This window comes from Schistocerca gregaria, chromosome 2, assembly GCF_023897955.1.
Source record: "Schistocerca gregaria isolate iqSchGreg1 chromosome 2, iqSchGreg1.2, whole genome shotgun sequence".
Taxonomy (NCBI): domain Eukaryota; kingdom Metazoa; phylum Arthropoda; class Insecta; order Orthoptera; family Acrididae; genus Schistocerca; species Schistocerca gregaria.
Window position 1 is genome coordinate 521,230,557 of NC_064921.1, and position 16,523 is coordinate 521,247,079.

Here is a 16,523-nt window from a genome sequence, read left to right on the forward strand (position 1 = left end):
CAGATCTGCAGTACTACATAATAATATCAGTCGCCAGTACAGCATGTCTATGTAAACTTTATGTACAGAGATTAGGGGAAAGGGGCAATGTTAAATGTCAATCTCTTAATATAAATACAGGATTAAAGTTTTATGTTTTGAGTCCAAATTATTATTCTTATTCAAAACAAAGACTATACCCACAATGTTAAATTATTACAAAAGTTCTGAATGTTCAGGAGATAAGAGCAGATCTTAAAGTCATCAGTTTCCCAAATGAAAAACAATCTGCCTTAGCCTTTGCTGTTTATTCATGAATTAAGTAAGGAAATATTCTCACACTTCACAACAACCTGCTTACTATCTAATATGCAGCAATCAACCAGAAGAACACGTATCTTGCATGCCGACCAGAGCTTCATCGAAATGGGTAATTAGCAGCAAAATATACAAAGCAAAGTTGTTCCGCAATTTGTGTGTGTCATTTCTGTGAATCCACCTCTTCAAAAGATTAAGGGCCTATATTTCATATGGCGAGAGAAGAGCTCTGACAGCTGATGCGGCCTTGGCGCACACGCTTCACGATGGTCAATCAGATCACGACCTTTTATTTACATTACCGTGGCAACACCCCAGTGTTGCCGTAGTGCTGGGCGGCAGCTGCTTTCAGTCAGTTGCACCACGTGCTACATTCAGGTTTGCGTGTATACGTCTGCATTACGCTACTTCTGTTTCTTACTGTGTGTATATGTGGAATAGTGTGGATAAGTGGAAAATGGCTGCCTGTAGGGCAGAGAAGAGGGATTTTGGGAAATGAGTTACGCTGAAATCCCAAGCACACAAATATACATACATATTGCGTGTTTACTTTGAAAGGGAAAGGGACAATGGCGGGCCTTTGATATCAGTGAGTAAAGTTGTTGACATAGTGGCAGAAGCATTGAACATCTCTACAGTAACAGTGAAAAGTGTCACAAATGATAAAGAGGCTGCCAATTCAGCTGTGAGCCCTGTTATTGTGACATATGGAAAGTCAAGGAAGAGAGCGTGTCATGTGACAAACAGACAACTTTGACAAAAATGCTATCAGGCAACACATATGTGTACAACAGCAGGAAAGAGTATATGACACTTCAAAAGTTGATGGCATCACTGTCGGAAAGTGGTTTGTTCACAGACAAAATGACAAGTCTCTCCATTGTTTTGAAAAAAATTGGCTTATGGTGGAAAAAGTTCTCAGGACAAAACGTATTAATGGAGTGTGGGAACATTGTAGCATGGAGATGAAGTTTCCTGTGCGAGTTGCTACCAGTGAATCCGGAAAATATATCGATTGATGAAACGTGGGTCAACGTGCGTCATGCATGTCCCGTCGCATGGACTGATGACACACGCCACAGAACTACGAGTGTGCCAACTGATAAGGGAGGGCGACTAATTATAGTTCATGCTCGCTCAAAGAAAGGTTTTGTGCCCGGTGCTATGATGATGCTTCAGTCAAAACAACTGTCGACTACCACAAGGACATGAATGCAGATACATTAAAACACTGGTTCATTACTAGTTTGCTACCAAACGTCAGTTCTGGTAGTGTTTTTGTAATGGACAATGTGCCGCCCCATTCTGTACAATTAAATAAGGCACCAACAGCTGCTGCAAGGAGAGTCTAAATAGTCAGCTGGTTGAACGATAATAAAATAGGCTTTCAACAGAATATGAGCAAAGCAGAACTTCTGGAATTAGTGAAACAATACAAGCCGCAGAAGACACATTATGCGATTGATACATTACCAGATAACCATGGCCACAAAGTTATACATCTTCCACCATACCACTGCCATTATAATGCAACTGAACTGATCTGGGCTCAAATAAAAGCAGATGTTGGGGAGCAAAACAAAACCTTTATGTTGCGGGACAGAGAGAGGCTGGTAAATGTGGCTGTCCCACAAATAACGCCAGAAAATTGGAAGAACATCGTGACCCATGTGTGGAAAGAGATTACAAGGTCAAATATAGAAGAAGGCGTAAGAGAAGAATCCATTCATAATATTGTGATTTCTTTATAAGACAATGAGGACAACAGCAGCTAAGACACCGAAGACTATGTGGTCATGACAAGAGATGACCAATCAGATGATTATCTGGGGGTTTCCATTCTCCTGCATAAAAAAAAAAGAGAGATAGCATCCTTATTTAATATTTTACACGTGACATTTGTTTAATTTGCTTTACCTTGTAATGTTCAAAATCTGACTGTTTAATTTTTATTTTGGCTGGAATCACAGTCATGGTAATTTTTTTAATGACATTAATTCATTTTGACTGTAATAATTTTTCTTTTATTGTTACATGATCCAGAGTACTCTAACTTATTTATATGTCAAAAGGTATCAGAATAGTATGAAATACAGTGAAATCTGAACTGAACAACAATAAAATAAACATTGTTGCCGTCAAATAGATGCAATATCATTAAAGAATGTGTGTGTGTGTGTGTGTGTGTGTGTGTGTGTGTGTGTGTGTGTGTGTGTGTGTGTGTGTGTGTGTGTAAGGTGACAAACACTGGTAGCGCATGTGAAAAAATATTCCATCAAGGAACACATCAGTCAGCAGAATGCTGCCCCTACAGGAATGTTGCAATGAATGACGTGGCATTTTTAGGTTCTGAAGGAGCTGAGTGTTGCTGCGGGCTGAAGGGTGGGATGGGAAGGTCCGTCACCCAACTCCCCCCACCTCTGGCTCACTGCCCATCCGTGTCTAATACTGGCAACTGTACTTCCAGCTCTCAGAGCTCTTCTCTCGAAGTACGGAGTATAGGTTGAGCAACCAGAACAGCACAACTTCTTGAACTATACCAAAACACAAATTATTAAGTTGAAAAGGGCATATTTCATTGCATCTCTCAATGGTGACAGAGACAAACACTCACACACCTAAGGGACTTCTTGTTGTTGTTGTTGTTGTTGTTGTTGTGGTCAAAAGAAGGTGCAGAAAACTTATTTTGTCCCAGTTCCTCTCGGACTGGAAATTGATGATACACAATATCTCTGTCTTCATCTTTCTGACTCAGCCACACATTTCTTATAGATTACAAGATGTCAGTTACAAAGGAAAGTGGACGATCGAGGTCACATGTATGTTTAAGAACAATATTAATATCCTCATCTGCAGAAAACATTGACATTGTCTTGCTACAAATCTTGGTGTTGTCAGTTGCAAACACAAAAGCCAATAAATTCAATGCCACTTGTTGTTGTTGTTGTTGTTGTTTTCAGTCCTGAGACTGGTTTGATGCAGCTCTCCATGCTACTCTATCCTGTGCAAGCTTCTTCATCTCCCAGTACCTACTGCAACCTACGTCCTTCTGAATCTGCTTACTGTATTCATCTCTTGGTCTCCCTCTACGATTTTTACTCTCCACGGTGCCCTCCAATACTAAATCGGTGATCCCTTGATGCCTCAGAACATGTCCTATCAACCGATCCCTTCTTCTGGTCAAGTTGTGCCACAAACTTCTCTTCTCCCCAATCCTATTCAATACTTCCTCATTAGTTATGTGATCTACCCATTTAATCTTCAGCATTCTTCTGTAGCACCACATTTCGAAAGCTTCTATTCTCTTCTTGTCCAAACTATTTATCGTCCATGTTTCACTTCCATACATGGCTACACTCCATACAAATACTTTCAGAAATGACTTCCTGACACTTAAATCTATACTCGATGTTAACAAACTTCTCTTCTTCAGAAACGCTTTCCTTGCCATTGCCAGTCTACATTTTATATCCTCTCTACTTCGACCGTCATCAGTTATTTTGCTCCCCAAATAGCAAAACTCCTTTACTTCTTTAAGTGTCTCATTTCCTAATCTAATTCCTTCAGCATCACCCGACTTAATTCGACTACATTCCATTATCCTCGTTTTGCTTTTGTTGATGTTCATCTTATATCCTCCTTTCAAGACACTATCCATTCCGTTCAATTGCTCTTCCAAGTCCTTTGCTGTCTCTGATAGAATTACAATGTCATCGGGGAACCTCAGAGTTTTTATTTCTTCTCCATTGATTTTAATACCTACTGCGAATTTTTCTTTTGTTTCCTTTACTGCTTGCTCAATATACAGATTGAATAACATAGGGGAGAGGCTACAACCCTGTCTCACTCTCTTCCCAACCACTTCTTCCCTTTCATGCCTCTCGACTCATAACTGCCATCTGGTTTCTGTACAATTTGTAAATAGCCTTTCGCTCCCTGTATTTTACCCCTGCCACCTTCAGAATTTGAAAGAGAGTATTCCAGTCAACATTGTCAAAAGCTTTCTCTAAGTCTACAAATGCTAGAAACATAGGTTTGCCTTTCCTTAATCTTTCTTCTAAGATAAGTCGTAGGGTCAGTATTGCCTCACGTGTTCCAACATTTCTACGGAAGCCAAACTGATCTTCCCGAGGTCAGCTTCTACTAGTTTTTCCATTCGTCTGTAAAGAATTCGTGTTAGTATTTTGCAGCTGTGACTTATTAAACTGATAGTTCGGTAATTTTCACATCTGTCAACACCTGCTTTCTTTGGGATTGGAATTATTATATTCTTCTTGAAGTCCGAGGGTATTTCGCCTGTCTCATACATCTTGCTCAGCAGATGGTAGAGTTTTGTCAGGACTGGCTCTCCCAAGGCCGTCAGTAGTTCCAATGGAATGTTGTCTATTCCGGGGGCCATGATTTTAATCTTACAGCAGATGATACAAGTTGAAAACGAGGACCACATCTAGACAGCAGAGAATAAGCTGCAAATGTTTGAAACTGGTGAAGAAGTGCAGAAACTGAGAAAAACTATTTACAGAATTTGTCAGACAGGTCATCAGTGGCATACCGAACTGAATGCAGCTCTATAGTCAAGAATATCTCAAGCGACATATGCACATCATCGTGTGTGTGTGCGCGCAGAGACAGTGGAAGGTAACTATCAGCCTGTACGTGACATCGTAACTGCTTCAGAGGACACAGATTGAGGAAAGGGAAACAATGATGAATTAACTTCCACATTTGTTGTTAAGGACCTTGAGTATATTAAGTTATCTGGACACTAAGGTCAATCAATCAGGTGCCAAAATTACATTATGTCAAAGTGGCTATGCCAGAGAAGTGTTAAATTAATTTAGAATTTCTAAATGTAAAGTGAGGACCCCATCATTAACAGAAAACAAACTGGACTCTTCAGTTGTCAACACATGTCCATCTCCCATTTAGGGTATTGGTTGGAGCTCTGATATAGATCGCTATAGCAACTCCATCTCATATGTCTTGCAGAGTCAAGATGATAAGCTAACAAAACAATAATCACAACACAGTTTGTAGGCAAGCTTGTAAGCAAATTCTGAGACCTCAAGGAAATAACGGGCAACAAACTTAACTATATCAAGGACTGACGACACCACCCCCATGGCTCACCTTGCAGCAAGAGATTCTACCCCCATGTCAGACCCCTGCCCACCTAAAGCAGGGTAACATTGAGAGAATATATAATGCGTAAATATTTTATACAGATGAGTAGAGAGAAGATATATAATAGTAAGTGTGAAATACCTAACGTGTAACGAACACCAATATGACTGACAATACCAAAATATAGTGAGAGAAATAGTTAGGTCAGTAAGTAGGTGTGCACAGGTGGGTGTGTACTATGGCTCAGCTTGCAGATGTGTCCCCCACAACCAATCTCAACAGATCTGTTACAGTCCCCACTTTCTGGGAGGAAGTATAAAATCCTAGTTAGCTGTTTTTCTTCATCAGCTAGTATCAAGACTAAGGAATCCTCAATGTTGCATTGTTCGAAATATGCAGAGAAACTCCCAAAAAATGTAAAAGAGTGCAGGAGAAAAAACAGCCAATTGCATCTAAAGGTAATTGAAAACAGAATGACAAAGTAATGAGTATGAAAACTTGGAGAGAATGTAAGGTCTATGCTCACCACTCCCAGCAGCAGTATGCAGTGAGGCACCATAAACCTAACCACTTTTTTCTAGAGGCAAAAGAATTTGGAGGAAATGAGATACTGTCACAACCGTAACACAGAGGTGGCTCATTATATAATGGCTAAGGCTAAGGCTATGGCTGTGTGTTAATCTGGCATGACTGATGAGTGTCTAACAACAGATAATCATTTTCTTCTAGGAGAAATGAAAGAAAGATCGTTATGCAGCCATGGGCTCATTGATAGGGCACATTTTAACCAAGGGGCAAGTAGCCCACCACTTCAAATTTTACTTCCTTGTGGTGAAAGGGGCTATCCGCGCCCACACATCCGTAACCGTATTTGCGAAATTAAATACTCTGTGTGAATCACTTCTCTAGCTAGTCAGTCCATTCCCGACACCCAAATTATTTGGTAACCTAAAAAAGACAACTGAGCAGGTAATAAGACTAAGGTCAAATAAAATACAGTGAACAGTAGATATCGGGGTTTGATAATAGTATCATCAACCAACAGCCTAGAGACTGTTCACTGAGGTGGTTCAAATTAAAATGTGGTTGAGGGACATCTGCTTCATAAACTGTTGAATTATCAGCTCTGCAACAATGACACTATCTGTACCTCGCAACAAATGTTCCTGACTATTCCTACCCATTGTTTTACAGCTGTAAGTGAAAATGACAGTCACCTGATACTACTGAAGAACTGAGAGGAATAGATACTTTAAGGCCATGGGGAGGCAAACTTTAAGTCCCTGAAATAGATTGGTCATACTTTATTTCTGTGAACTAATCCTTAGTTACTATCCAGATCATAGACAGCAAGTGCAGTCTAAGGAGGGTAGTTCAATGTGGTGGCACAGGGTCTTGAGCTAAGCACCAATTCAAAAGCTCTTTGCAGTTACATGTGATAGGCTCAACACCCTCTATATGAAAAACTAATCAGATAACTTCAATAAGGCAATTATTGTACGCTTCAATAAGGCAATTATTGTACGATGAGTGCGTAAGTGAGCAAGAGTTAATACCACCAAAATTGAAGGAGTAAGATTTTGGCTTTGGTGAGGAGACTGGCTCTAGAACTAGTTCACATGGCACCACTGCCAAGTCTTACTCCACGATTATGAATTGGGTCTAATAATTTCAGAGCTGAAAGTGGCATGGAGATAATTACGGCGACCGCAGTCCAGTCAGTATGACATTAGGGCTTGCTAAATACTAAGCAGAGTAGAGTGATCTAGTCCCCCAGAGGTGTTGGCAAGGAACGTCGATGTTAATGTGATAAATACAAAGCAACTATGTCAGCTTCATACCAAAGAGGAGTCCTGTCAGGATTAAGCAACAGCATGTCAGTACTGGGTCGGGACAACCTGTTGTATAAGGACAATAATACATGGCACACTCCATATCAATTCAGGAAGACTAGGAAAAAATCTTACCTTCATAGTCTCTGATGTTATTGAATTTAACATATGTTAAAATAAAAGACTAAGTAAGGAACACACATTTTTTGTTTTCTCAAAATAAAAAAATCTGCTCCAAGATGCAGAACTCTAAAGATCAGACTGCACATAACATGCTGTATATCTGGAACAGTTCTAGATAGGCTATTTTGTTCGTTTTTTATTTGAAAGATAATTGCTTTATGATAACAAAAAATCCTCCATCTGGAGTTATCTGTCACAGTTCTATTACTGGAATACTCTGAATTTTTTAAATATAATTTATGGATTTTTTTTCAAAAATGCCAATCCACGGAATTGATTTTTTCTGTTGATTAGTACACATATAGTTCTACATTCCCTGAAAAGGGGAGCTTCCACTTTTAGTTTGAATAGGTTTTATAAACAATCTAAAGTTTTGCCACACACAAAATCTGTTTTATTGCCATATTAACACATAACAGGCTCTTAAAAATCAAAACCTAGCCTTCTTTAACATAATTTTAGTTTTGAAAGATGAGTAAGAGACTCATTTTTCAAGCATGTTAAACAGTACCAAAATTTATGTGAAAGGTCCAAAGACTTAAAAAGGTTTCAATTTATACAACCCCTGTGCACACTGTTTTGTACTGAAATTAGCCAGTCAATGAACTAAAAATGTGTTCCACTGTTTCATCATCTTCCTTCGATTGCCTTCCTGTAAAACCAATAGAAACTGGAGCACTTAAATGTTCAAAAACATTGTGAACATGAAGTGAGCACTGATGGCGTAGTTGCTGTCCTTCAGCTGGAAACCTATAACCAGCAGCTGGTCGTTGTGGTAGCATACAGTTTACTACAATTCCGTTCCACTGACACTTCATGTCTACAATCTCTGCAATCAACAAACACACACACACACCACGCACACAACAAACAAACAAACAAACAAAACACAACACACACACACACCACGCACACAACAAACAAACAAACAAACAAAACACAACACACACACACACCACGCACACAACAAACAAACAAACAAACAAAACACAACACACACACACACCACGCACACAACAAACAAACAAACAAACAAAACACGACACACACGACAGACAGACAAAACACGACAGACACGACAGACAGACACGACAGACAGACACGACAGACAGACACGACAGACAGACACGACAGACAGACACGACAGACAGACACGACAGACAGACACGACAGACAGACACGACAGACAGACACGACAGACAGACACGACAGACAGACACGACAGACAGACACGACAGACAGACACGACAGACAGACACGACAGACAGACACGACAGACAGACACGACAGACAGACACGACAGACAGACACGACAGACAGACACGACAGACAGACACGACAGACAGACACGACAGACAGACACGACAGACAGACACGACAGACAGACACGACAGACAGACACGACAGACAGACACGACAGACAGACACGACAGACAGACACGACAGACAGACACGACAGACAGACACGACAGACAGACACGACAGACAGACACGACAGACAGACACGACAGACAGACACGACAGACAGACACGACAGACAGACACGACAGACAGACACGACAGACAGACACGACAGACAGACACGACAGACAGACACGACAGACAGACACGACAGACAGACACGACAGACAGACACGACAGACAGACACGACAGACAGACACGACAGACAGACACGACAGACAGACACGACAGACAGACACGACAGACAGACACGACAGACAGACACGACAGACAGACACGACAGACAGACACGACAGACAGACACGACAGACAGACACGACAGACAGACACGACAGACAGACACGACAGACAGACACGACAGACAGACACGACAGACAGACACGACAGACAGACACGACAGACAGACACGACAGACAGACACGACAGACAGACACGACAGACAGACACGACAGACAGACACGACAGACAGACACGACAGACAGACACGACAGACAGACACGACAGACAGACACGACAGACAGACACGACAGACAGACACGACAGACAGACACGACAGACAGACACGACAGACAGACACGACAGACAGACACGACAGACAGACACGACAGACAGACACGACAGACAGACACGACAGACAGACACGACAGACAGACACGACAGACAGACACGACAGACAGACACGACAGACAGACACGACAGACAGACACGACAGACAGACACGACAGACAGACACGACAGACAGACACGACAGACAGACACGACAGACAGACACGACAGACAGACACGACAGACAGACACGACAGACAGACAGACAGACACGACAGACAGACAGACAGACACGACAGACAGACAGACAGACACGACAGACAGACAGACAGACACGACAGACAGACAGACAGACACGACAGACAGACAGACAGACACGACAGACAGACAGACAGACACGACAGACAGACAGACAGACACGACAGACAGACAGACAGACACGACAGACAGACAGACAGACACGACAGACAGACAGACAGACACGACAGACAGACAGACAGACACGACAGACAGACAGACAGACACGACAGACAGACAGACAGACACGACAGACAGACAGACAGACAGACAGACACGACAGACAGACAGACAGACAGACACGACAGACAGACAGACAGACAGACACGACAGACAGACAGACAGACAGACACGACAGACAGACAGACAGACAGACACGACAGACAGACAGACAGACACGACAGACAGACAGACAGACACGACAGACAGACAGACAGACACGACAGACAGACAGACAAACACGACAGACAGACAGACAAACACGACAGACAGACAGACAAACACGACAGACAGACAGACAAACACGACAGACAGACAGACAAACACGACAGACAGACAGACAAACACGACAGACAGACAGACAAACACGACAGACAGACAGACAAACACGACAGACAGACAGACAAACACGACAGACAGACAGACAAACACGACAGACAGACAGACAAACACGACAGACAGACAGACAAACACGACAGACAGACAGACAAACACGACAGACAGACAGACAAACACGACAGACAGACAGACAAACACGACAGACAGACAGACAAACACGACAGACAGACAGACAAACACGACAGACAGACAGACAAACACGACAGACAGACAGACAAACACGACAGACAGACAGACAAACACGACAGACAGACAGACAAACACGACAGACAGACAGACAAACACGACAGACAGACAGACAAACACGACAGACAGACAAACACGACAGACAGACAAACACGACAGACAGACAAACACGACAGACAGACAAACACGACAGACAGACAAACACGACAGACAGACAAACACGACAGACAGACAAACACGACAGACAGACAAACACGACAGACAGACAAACACGACAGACAGACAAACACGACAGACAGACAAACACGACAGACAGACAAACACGACAGACAGACAAACACGACAGACAGACAAACACGACAGACAGACAAACACGACAGACAGACAAACACGACAGACAGACAAACACGACAGACAGACAAACACGACAGACAGACAAACACGACAGACAGACAAACACGACAGACAGACAAACACGACAGACAGACAAACACGACAGACAGACAAACACGACAGACAGACAAACACGACAGACAGACAAACACGACAGACAGACAAACACGACAGACAGACAAACACGACAGACAGACAAACACGACAGACAGACAAACACGACAGACAGACAAACACGACAGACAGACAAACACGACAGACAGACAAACACGACAGACAGACAAACACGACAGACAGACAAACACGACAGACAGACAAACACGACAGACAGACAAACACGACAGACAGACAAACACGACAGACAGACAAACACGACAGACAGACAAACACGACAGACAGACAAACACGACAGACAGACAAACACGACAGACAGACAAACACGACAGACAGACAAACACGACAGACAGACAAACACGACAGACAGACAAACACGACAGACAGACAAACACGACAGACAGACAAACACGACAGACAAACACGACAGACAAACACGACAGACAAACACGACAAACAAACAAACACGACAAACAAACAAACACGACAAACAAACAAACACGACAAACAAACAAACACGACAAACAAACAAACACGACAAACAAACAAACACGACAAACAAACAAACACGACAAACAAACAAACACGACAAACACGACAAACAAACAAACACGACAAACACGACAAACAAACAAACACGACAAACACGACAAACAAACAAACACGACAAACACGACAAACAAACAAACACGACAAACACGACAAACAAACAAACACGACAAACAAACAAACAAACACGACAAACAAACAAACAAACAAACAAACAAACACGACAAACAAACAAACAAACAAACACGACAAACAAACAAACAAACACGACAAACAAACAAACAAACACGACAAACAAACAAACAAACACGACAAACAAACAAACAAACACGACAAACAAACAAACAAACACGACAAACAAACAAACAAACAAACACGACAAACAAACAAACAAACAAACACGACAAACAAACAAACACGACAAACAAACAAACACACACAACAAACAAACACACACAACAAACAAACAAACAAACACACACAACAAACAAACAAACAAACACACACAACAAACAAACAAACAAACACACACAACAAACAAACACACACAACAAACACAACAAACAAACACACACAACAAACAAACACAACAAACAAACACACACAACAAACAAACACAACAAACAAACACACACAACAAACACAACAAACAAACACACACAACAAACACAACAAACAAACAAACAAACACACACAACAAACACAACAAACAAACACACACAACAAACACAACAAACAAACACACACAACAAACACAACAAACAAACACAACAAACAAACACACACAACAAACAAACACAACAAACAAACACAACAAACAAACACAAACACAACAAACACAAACACAACAAACACAAACACAACAAACAAACACAAACACAACAAACAAACACAAACACAAACACAAACACAAACACAAACACAAACACAAACACAAACACACACCTTCTCTGGTTGCGAATCTGAATATTATCCTGGTATTGGCCAAATTAATGAAATTTATTCTTTCTTGCTCTTTAAAGTGTGTGCAATATGAGTTCACCCCTCACCGAGTCCAAAAATATGTGCTCTGAATTGCTCTCACAAGAGTAGTTTGTTTGGAACATTGTTTTTTCTGCTCACGGAATTCTGCGATTTCCTATTTGGACGAAAGAATGAGGGCTGTGGATGTGTAAGATTTCACTACTCTCTTAAAATCCTCAGCATTCTGAATCACAGCTGTATTTGGTCTGGAAAGATTATGTTTTGTAGCATGGCGCTTCAGCAGGCCTCTTACACCATCACAAGGCCCCTTCCCATGACCAGTAGCACTGTACAGCCTGTCAGTTGGCACAAGCGATTTAATTCAAACAGCTGGTAACAATTTTTAAAATGACAAGGAGCACCATCAGAAATAATGAGGATCTTCTATGCTCCCGTTTGCAGTTGAAAAATTTTGCGCATTGCTAGCAAAATGCGCCGAGTCACGTCCTGTATCACCATTTATAACTGCAACACTTGAAAATGTATCACCGCCTATAAAAATTGAAACCTGGTCATTACGCCAATGGTACCCTTTTACTTCTAGTTGGAGAAATAAGACCAGTTCTCAGCTATATCACAGTGAAGCACTAAACATAGTTCTTCAGCCTGTTCACACCCTTTCACTTCTGCAATATGATGTTGCAATTTCTTCAGATGCTGGTGTGTTACTGACCATTTACCAAGTTCATCAATGAAACTCAAAGGGAACAGTTTTCTTCATTAGTTTATTTTCCTCCCATGTCACAATGTAATTTCTGCAGCGTTATCTGCTACATCTTCCAGGCCAAGTATCTGTTAAGACTGCCCTTTCCAATGCAGTCACCACGTTCTTTAAACAAACAAGTCTCTCACTTGACGTCACAGACTACTAAAGACTTCACGTGCCCAACCAAGGTGTCATATGTCACGTACAAAGTTCAAAAATTTGCACAGTACACACATAAACAGACATCTCTAGATGGGTGCAGAACTACGCACTTAGGTCATAGTGCATTAAATTTTGATCTTCCAATATGTGAAGTTGTATAGTTGCTATTATAAACTGCAAAAGTTTCTTTAATACAGAGTCATGTACCTCTTCACTTTCACAACTTTTTTAACCTTCAACTGTTACCCTTATACTCCTTACAGATCTCTCATTTCTTGATTTGTCTACCATGTACTTTGATACTGATGGAGCGTGGTTCAAAATTGTATTCTTTGAAAATGTCTCCGGAGTAACAGTTCAAACTTTCACCTTTTCGTTGTAGGATGCACAATACTCAACAGCTGAATTGATATTTGTGAAAAATTCCTGTCATGAGGTGGAAGAGTATTTTGGTTCATTTTCTTCTGAAGATGGAATTTCTACTTTGAAGAGTGTGGTCAGTTTTGCTGTAGTGTATTCATCCATAGCTTTAGTAATTTCTCTGCACTTTCTTGATGCCTAGAGCTTTTGACTCAACTTCACTGGCCAGTTCCTTAACAGGACAAACACCTACCTCTGTAGTTGATTGATTCAGGGTATTTAATTCTTCCTCTATTGCTGCAAAATCTACATCATCTGCACCGCGGGAGGCTTCACCTTGTTCCAGTACTATCATTGTTGTTATTCTGTCAAAACATTTAGAACACAAAAAACAGCCAATGCAAACATCTTCACTTTGAAACTGAGCCTTCAAATGAGAACACTTATTCACAACCCGAACAAAGTATGTTTATTTGTCTTATATATCATTCTTTTATGGATATGCAAATAGTCAGCACACTTCACTCTCCTGTGGCCCCAGTCATAACACATTTCAAACAGTCCTTTTCACAAAACACACAGCAACTGTGTCAACTGGTAAATTTCTCACAAAAACACAGAACTCACTGGAGTGTGTCAAATTTCTTAGAAGTCTCTTCAGTAAACAAATTAGCATGAACAACTACAATACAGAAACGTGCAATGAACAACCACGACAAAGAAACTGACAAAAAACTACAGCAAAGTCTAAGAAATATCTGCAAAGAGAGTGAAAAGAAATAACTGTAACAAAAACAATAAAAATAAACATTGTAACAAAGAAATTAGTAAGAAACAACTTCAGTAAAGACATATATTATTACCCTTTAAAGTTAAAAAATGATTAAAAAAATAAAACCTGTCCAACTTAAAAAGTGGAAGCTATCCTTCACAGAATATAGTACTACACGGTACTAATCAACACTTTAAAATAAAAAAAATTAAAAATCAAACTTTTCTGGATTGGCATTTCTGAAAAAAAAAATTCTGTAAATTATTAATAAAATTCAAAAGGAAACAGTAAAATAATTTTGACAGATATGTCCAAATGGAGGATACCATTGTAGCCATAATGCAATTATCTTTCAAATAAAAAAATACAAAATACCTAAAACTGTTACAGAGATGCAGCATTTTAAAAAAAAATTCTGAAAATTGCATCTTCAAAATGGTGTTTGCAGTGTCATCTTTGGGGGCCTTTATCTCAAGGTAGGAATTCTTTTCGGAGAAAACTAAAAAAATACTTGTTTCTTTCTTACTCCAGAATTTTAACATATGCTAAATTCAATAACATCTGATACTATGGAGGTAACCCTCCTAAACCTCTCCCATCATTTTTCTTAACCTCTCTTCCTTCCCCTTCAACCCTCCTGCCAGAAGGAGCTATTGACTCCTAAAGTTTGCATACTTAAAAACTTTTTTTGTGTATATTCTACCATTGCCTGGTGAGCTGATTTTTTTATCTACCCAATTACATTAAATTGCCAAGACCATTTTTTATTCTCATGCAGAACAACTTCTAAAGCTGTAAACATCAGAACTGATGTCTGTAAAGGACTTAATACTGTTAACCAGACAGCTAATGTGAAATCTGAATTTGATTCAGATCATGCAGGTCAGCACTTCAATACATGAGGTACTTCATATCTTGATGGACCATATTAGTGTGAATCTCAAAACAGTGAGAATCCTTACGAGCCGGCACCACATTTTCCCATTTAAAAGATATAGTGCATTTATAGAAAATAGCTGTCAGACATTAGCACTTATTAATTCAAACAAAACACTGCAACAGACCTAGCAGCCAGCAATGAAGCATACTAGTGCAGAAAAGCACAGGTTTAGATGGTCATTTCTCGTCACTGCCCCTGACTGTGAACTCTGTATCGCAATACATTGACTAAGTAGGTATTCCAAGTTCAAAGAGAGTGATACTGCAAGCAGAATATACTGGTGAGGCAAGAGCTTAATTTCAGTTGTGTGGGCAGGAATCAGACAAAGTGAATGCTGTGGTGACAGCTACCACATTTTTAACAAGCAAATCAATATGTTACCATACAAGGAACATGGTAGTTATAGTGGTAAGAGTACAACAGAAGTGGTTAAACCACAACAGTGAACATACTGCACAGTGAAAGGTAGCCACCAGTGTGCAGCAACACTATTATCAACAGTCTTTGTTAACATCACTGATAAAAATGGGAAGATGCACTAATGCTAATTACTTCTTTACCGTGTACTCTGTGACTATGAGCTTAGCATATTTGATGAGATATAACTCATCTGGTGGTCAGATGCTGTTAAGTTTTATCAGTGAAATGTCGCATGTTTCCAAGGTGTACGTTTTCTCAAGAGTTGCCTACTACAGCATGTATGCATTCTATACATTACTACCACACAACAGCACAACTCCCAATGCACCCCTAAAAATATCCACGTGGCTACTTCTTAATCACATATATGTTAGATTCATCATTAGATATGCTTGACGAGATTGATTAGCTGCTTGAAACAGAAATTTTCTTTGACATCTTAACAATCATGTCAGTTGAGGGGAGAAGAAACTCAACCTTGCAAGTCACTGTTCAGTTCAATTGACTAGGCAAGATACCACCTCTATCAAGTTATGTGT

The 16,523-nt window shown here is 40.5% G+C and overlaps 1 protein-coding gene across 1 annotated transcript in view; it reads right to left on the reverse strand.

Annotated features, from left to right (window-relative positions):
* Positions 1-16,523, reverse strand: part of LOC126329990 (ATP-dependent RNA helicase DDX3X-like) — a gene marked incomplete in the record, with an annotated part of 151,391 nt that overhangs the window by 99,393 nt on the left and 35,475 nt on the right.